This window comes from Leucoraja erinacea, chromosome 5 (assembly GCF_028641065.1).
Source record: "Leucoraja erinacea ecotype New England chromosome 5, Leri_hhj_1, whole genome shotgun sequence".
In the NCBI taxonomy this organism is placed as follows: Eukaryota; Metazoa; Chordata; class Chondrichthyes; order Rajiformes; family Rajidae; genus Leucoraja; species Leucoraja erinaceus.
This window is the reverse complement of record NC_073381.1, coordinates 25,433,464-25,441,047: the sequence shown is the minus strand read 5'-3', so window position 1 is coordinate 25,441,047 and position 7,584 is coordinate 25,433,464.

Here is a 7,584-nt window from a genome sequence, read left to right as displayed (position 1 = left end):
ATTTTAATCCCTCTTTCTGCAACTTCTGTACAATCCCACAGCATGGAAACAAGCCCTGTGACCCAACTCATACATGCCAATCAACTTGTCAACGAAGCTAGTGTTACTTGCTTGTGCATGGCCCATATCCCTCCAAACATTTTATATCTCTGCACCATGTTAGTATTCATGTTCTTGGGGGGAATTTTTTTTTTGCCTAAGTGTCTGTATCTGAATTAGTGAAAGTTAACATGCAGGTTTAAGAAGTATTCATAAAATATATTTTATATTTGTATATAAGAGATATAAGGGCGGTACGGTGGCGCAGCGGTAAAGTTGCTGCCTTACAGCGCTTGCAGCGCTGGAGATCCGGGTTTGATCCCGACTACGGGTGTCTACTGTAATGGAGTTGGTATATTCTCCCCATAACCGTGTGGATTTTCTTGGAGATCTTCAATTTCTTCCCACACTCCAAAGATGTACACGTTTGTAGGTTAATTAGCTTGGGTTTGTACACTTGGTATAAGAGTAAATTGTCCCTATTGTGTGTAGGCTTGTGTTAATGTGTGGGGATTGCTGGCCGGTGCAGACTTGGTGGGCTGAAGGGCGTGTTTCCACACTGTGTTTCTAAAAAAACAACCTGTCCAAGTGCCTTTAAATGTCATAGTGTACTCACCTATGCCACTTTCTTTAGCAGCTCGTTCCATATACGTGCTACCCTTTATGTGAATGTCCGACATGGCACGGCCTTCCGTTTCCTTGTTCTTAATTTTCCCTTCATGTTTAGGTCATTTCCATTTAATTAACGCAACAAAGTAATGCCGCTGGGGCAAGATGACTTGCAAGTGCTACATTCCTGGGCAGAATTACAGAATTATTCCAGTGGGTGGGAGTACAATCCAGTGAGGGACTCATATCCTCTGGGTTTCCAGTCTCTAAATGTATCTCTTAATTAGGGGCAAAACATTGATGCAACTAGTAGAGCAACTGCCTCAAAGTTCCAACGATCCAGGTTCAATCATAACATGTGCTGGCTATGTGGAGAATAAGAATCAGAATCAGAATCAGAATCCCACTTTATTCGCCAAGTATGTTTTGCAACATACAAGGAATTTCACTGGCCAGCTCATACAATTAAAAGCAACAGATCACTCAAAAACACATTTTAACATGAACATCCACCACAATGACACCTACACATTCCTCACTGTGATGGAAGGCGAAATAAAGTTCAAGTCCCTTCCCTTTGTTCTCCCGCGGTCGTGGGTCTCAAGCCCCCGTTGACGGGAGGATCTTGACTCCCGTAGCCAGTGGCGTTTTGGCCCTCCGCATCGAGGTGATCAGCTCCCGCATCAGGGGGATGTCAGCTCCCCCGCACCAGGTGGTCGAACCTCGTGTCGGGGCTGGTCGAACCTTCGGCGACATTGGAGCTCCCAACTCAGCCTCTCCTGACTGCAAGCTTGATGGTAAGTCCGCAGGCCGTGGTGGGCGCGATCCCAGGCAAGGGATCAGCTCCGATGTTAAGTCCATGCCCCGCAGGGAGGCTCCCAATACCCTCTCCCTCCCCCCCACATAAGACAAACCTAAGAACATTAAAACAAACTTTTAACACACTAAAAAATAACAAAAAGAATGGAAAAACAAACAGACTGCCGGCAGGGCAGCCATCACCCCGGCGCCCCAGGAGTTTGCATGTTCTTCCTGTGACCACATGAGTTTCCTCAGGTGATCTGGTTCTCTCCCATACCCTATAGCCTGTGCATTAATTAGCTACTGTAAATTGCCTCTAGTGCAGGTGGATGGTACAATTGAGGAGGGATTGATGAGAATGGAGGGAAATGTAAAATATGCGATTAGTGTAGGATTTGTACAAATGGGTGCATGGTGGTTGGTGCAGACCCATTGGACTAAAGGGCTGTTTCTGTGCTCCATTATGTAGAACCCTTCAGACCTGATGGTCCTCTTTGATACACTTCTGCCACTTTAAGGATTAACTCTTTTGAGCAATTGGAAATCCAGTCCTGGCACCCAATACAATTCAACTGAAAATGACTGGTAATTCCAATTAGATTTTCACCTCCTGAAAGAAGATGTATCATCTGTTCATGACAAATAAATTGGAGAGCAGAGCAAGTAATTACATACTTTTAATCTTTCTTACCTTCTATCTTTTTTAGCCCAACGCAGGGGTCAGTTCAGAGGAGTAGGCTAAAATTATGACCGTCCCACCCAGAGTGTTGCCCCTATAGCGTTGCGCCCAAGTGTTCTATCACTAGAGTGAACAAAAGATTCTGCACAAGGTTTAACCTCAATGCAAAGCAGTGGACAAAAATCTCATTATGCCACACCTCAAAGTAGACTTCAGAATTTCTACCCTTGAGTTTTACAACTGAAACCCCCTTCCCTGGCTCCTCTGAAGACTTTACTGAAACTAAATGGTCACCTTCCACAAGTATTGAACGCATTTTCACTTTAATTCAGAAATTGTATAATGATTAACAGCTGAAGTCAGAATCAACAGCACCACACGATCAAGTCCACAGTTAATAAAGACCAAACCACTGCAGTCATTAGAGGTCCTGCATATCAAGAGAAAGTGGTGGAGGTGGGCAGCAGATCAGGCAGTGTCTGAGGGGAGAGAACCAGAGATAAAGTTTCAGGTCAAACACTTTTCATCAGAACCTGAAACAGTGCAGCTAATCTGTTCTAACAGCTTAAAGCATCCCGGCACATTATCAATATCCTGCACACACTGGGGACAATTTATATTTATACCAAGCCAAATAAACTGCAGACCTGTACATCCTTGGAGTGTGAGAGAAAATTGAAGATCTTGGAGAAAAACCACACAGTCACAGGGAGAACATACAAACTCCGTACAGACAGCACCTGTTGTCAGAATCGAAGCCGGATCTCTGACACTGTAAGTGCTGTAAGGCATAGGGTTGCCAACTGTCCCGTATTAGCCGGGACATCCCGTATATTGGGCTAATTTGGTTTGTCCCATACGGGACCGCCCTTGTCCCGTATTTGACTGTTACTACTCGGGTCGAGGGGACTGTCGGGTAGGAGCGCCGTGTTCCGGCCCCGCCTCACCCATCCCGACGTAGTGCAGCCCATGGAGTGCATTAGAAGCGACTCGCCCATGGCCCTGTCGGTTGGCAGCCCGACCAACTGTCCGACCTTCGGACCTTCGCTGACCGTCGACACCACCACCCCTCCATCTCATGGCCGATCATCGGTTCATGAGTTGGATGGGGTGCCGGACTTTGCGAGCAACGTCGCACGGGCCAAAAGGTAGCTGGCCCACCAGCTGGGCTTTGTGTGCAGTCCAGCACCCGGGCCAACACATCATTCACCCAGCCATGGCCAAGTCGGTCAATGAATTTCCGTCATGAATTTGTCCCGTATTTTGACCTTTTTCTCCCTTATTTGGGAATGAGAAAATTGTCAACCCTAGGAAAGCAGCAACTTTACTGCACCACTACCTTGGTGGGTCTTACATGAAGGGGATCAAACCAAATCCCACAGCTGCTGAACCAGCAGATCGGGAGACTGACTAACATTTATTGCCGCTATCTTTGACTGAAAATTTATAGATAACGACAAATTTGAAATTTGATTTTGTCATGGCATGGCAGCCATGTTGCATTAAAATTCATGGAAAGGGATGCTTCATGGCAGACAGAAAGAACACTAGCAGCTTGCAAAGTCCTTTGTGATCTGGTGTTGTGTCAGTCCAAATTTCACAGCAGACCCACCAAACGGTGGTTCATCTATAGATTCCTCTGTTCAGTCATCTGTATCCAAAATATAACAATGGTTTCCAGCTGATCCAGACAACATGCACAGACCTCCAGCGTAGTATTTAGATTTATACCAAATGTCACTGTCACGAGCTCAGTAGTGATAATAAAATTAGACTTCTAACCGTCTGGGAATTTACTGCACTCACATTTCAACTTAAAGTTTGTCAGTCCCCACCATTCGTCACTGAGTTTATAATGGAGATTGAATTGAATCTGCCAGTGTCATTGTATCCTTGTGCAAAGAGATTAATGTTTCATATATGTTTCCATTATTCATACCACGTCCAATCATGCATTTACCCCCATTAAGGATCTCCACTTCTGTGATTAATTACTTTTTTGTCCCAGTTGTCTCTTTATGTTACTTTGTTTTATGTGTCATCATTTTACACAGCATTTGTCAGAGTGAATATTTCATCCTGCTGTCTGAGAGCATGCTACTGGGTTACTGAGTACAGGTGCTGTTCCTACCACTCACGTATCCCAGTGAGGAGAGCAATGAGCTAACGTGCACTGCGTGCCTTTCAGGCCTCGCTGAATTCAGCTGGGCTGAAGTTCACTATCAAGTGACGACAGCAAGAATCAATGACAACATGGTCAATGTTCTTGATTTAGCTCTGAACTAAATGGGCAAGGGTTTAAATCAGATTGACGTGTGTTGGATAATTCTAGGAGAGAAATGGTTAAATAATAAAGTAGCCTAAAGTGAAAATGTAGAACATCTATGTGAAATTCAACAAAGACCAAAGTCGCATCCTGGAAGCAAAATGATCTCAGTTGCAGGAAACACCCTGGTCATTGGGTGAGAGGGTGGAAGATTACAGCTTTGACCCAAAGTCAGAGCTAATGGATTGCACAGAATAACCTCAAGGTGCTACAGAAAAGCAGATGGGAAAATCTATCAGATGGCCCTCTCTGCAGGCCATGAAGTCAATAGGTCAATGCCTTATCACCAGATGTTTTTAACCAAACACCTACATCTTACTTTGCTTTTGGTGGGAAAGGTCTTCCTATGGAGTCATAGAGTGGTACAGCAAGGACCAGGCCCTTCGGTTCAACTTGCCCAAACCAGCCAACACTATCTGCACTACACTAGCCCCACCTGCCTGCATTTGGCCCATATCCCTCTAAACCTGTCCTACCAGTTTAAATATTTCTCCTAAAGATCATTCATGAATAGTCTGAATTACAATCCCACCACATATTCTCACTGAAGCTGTTGATGTGGGGATGAGACATCACCCATCTCATAATAAAATGTCTACTTACAGATGTGGATCAATTACCTTTGCTATGGTCAATCACAAACAAATGTTAACAAGGAACTTTCCTTTCCAGAGGCTCTTCCTAGCAAAACACACTGAGACAAGGATTATTCATCTGGTGAAATATGGTTAGGTCAGGGGGAAGTTCCCACCGCCACGAGTACCATGTAATCCCGTGCTACCTGCTCCATGGTCGGACTAAACCATCTCCCCCACCTGGTTTACCAGGTGAGGAGGGAGCTGTGGACCTCCAGCAGGACCAAAAACATGTCCTGTCAAAGGATGGACGAGCTCCTAGCAAGCCAACAGTCATCCACACTTCAGTAGAAGTTGCGATCACTGTCGTACATAACACTGTGCCCCTGTCCCACTTAGGAAACCTGAATGGAAACCTCTGGAGACTTTGAGCCCCACCCAAGGTTTCCGTGCGGTTCCCGGAGGTTCGCGGAGGTTTTTGTCAGTCTCCCTACTTGCTTCCACTACCTGCCACCTCCGGCAACCACCAGCAACCACCTGCAACCTCCGGGAACCGCACGGAAACCTTGGGTGGGGCGCAAAGTCTCCAGAGGTTTCCATTCAGGTTTCCTAAGTGGGACAGGGGCATAAGGCACCATGCCCGTTGCTGTTTTCAACAATGATGATGAAAAATGCATGTTGACCACTAGTCCTCTAGTGCATGGTTCTGCTCAAGACAAAATGTTGCAGACTGATGCATTCCAAAGTCCTGGTTTATGGAATCTCAAAAGCTTTACTTCACTCTGCCCATCACAATCTTACAGCACCAGACACCCAGGTTCAATCCTGACTACGGGTGCTGTCTGTTTAGACCAAATACATTCTCCCTGTGACCGCGTGGGTTTTCTCCGGATGCTCCTGTTTCCTCCCACTCTCCAAAGACGTACAGATCTGTAGGTTAATTGGCGTAGGTAAAATTGTGAATTGCCCCTAATGGTAGGATAGTGTTAGTATATGTGGCCACCGCTGGTCGGCGTGGACTCAATGGGCCGAAGTGCCTGTTTCTGCGCTGTATTTAAAGTCTAAAAGTCTAAAATCACACCTCTGCTGTTTGAAAAAGAATTACTGAAGCTAATTCCAATTTCCTGCACCTGGTCTGGAGCCCAGCAGGTCACAGTTCATTAAATACAAGCAGTTTTCAAATGTGATGAGGATTATTGTTTCCACCACCAGCTCTGGTAATGAATTCTAGACCCTCTAGGCGAAAACATTTTGCAATTCCCCTGTAATCCTTTCCCAGTCCCTTGAAGATATGTCCTCTGGTTGTTGCCCCTCTGCTCAAAGAGGTAGATCATTCCTCTTTACTCTACTATTCCACTACTCTAAACTTCCCCTGAAATGTTATATATCTCCATTAAGATTTTGGTCACCTGATATGTTCCAAAGATATAAAACATCTCTGTAGAAACATATAGAAACAAAGAAACATAGAAAATAGGTGCAAGAGGAGGCCATTCGGCCCTTCGAGCCAGCACCGCCATTCGTTGTGATCATGGCTGATCGTCCCCTATCAATAACCCGTGCCTGTCTTCTCCCCATATCCCTTGACTCCACTAGCTCCTAGAGCTCTATCTAACTCTCTCTGAAATCCATCCAGTGATTTAGCCTCCACTGCCCTCTGTGGCAGGGAATTCCATAAATTCACAACTCTCTGGGTGAAAAAGTTTTTTCTCACCTCTGTCTTAAATGACCTCCCCTTTATTCTAAGGCTGTGGCCCCTGGTTCTGGACTCGCCCAACATTGGGAACATTTTTCCTGCATCTTTTATAACTTTATATGTCTCTATAAGATACCCCCTCATCCTTCTAAACTCCAGTGAATACAAGCCTAGTCTTTTCAATCTTTCCTCATATGACAGTCCCGCCATCCCAGGGACCAATCTCGTGAAACTAGGCTGCACTGCCTCAATCACAAGGATGTCCTTCCTCAAATTATGAGACCAAAACTGTACACAATACTCCAGATGTGGTCTCGCCAGAGTTCTTTACAACTGCTACCCTATACAACTGCAGAAGAACCTCTTTACTCCTATACTGAAAACCTCTTGTTATGAAGGCCAACATTCCATTAGCTTTCTTCACTACCTGCTGTACCTGTAAACCAACTTTCAGTGACCGGTGTACAAGGACGCCCAGGTCTCGCTGCATTCCCCCCCTTACCTAATCTAACCCCATTGAGATAATAATCTACCCCCTTGTTTTTGCTGTCACATTTATCTATATTATACTGCATCTGCCACGCATCTGCCCATTCACTTAACCTGTCCAGGTTACCCTGCAACCTCCTAACCCAGCTTTGTGTCATTCGCAAACTTGCTATTTCTCACCTAATTCTATTTCTATACTATTTCTCACCTAATGAAAATTTATTTCAGTTCCTCTACCCCCTTAGATCCTCTGTCCTCCAGTACATTTGGTAGATTGTTTGTGTCGTCCTTTGTGAAGACAGATCCGAAATACCTATTCAACTCATCTGCCATTTCCTTGTTGCCCATAATAATTCCACCCGTGTCTGCC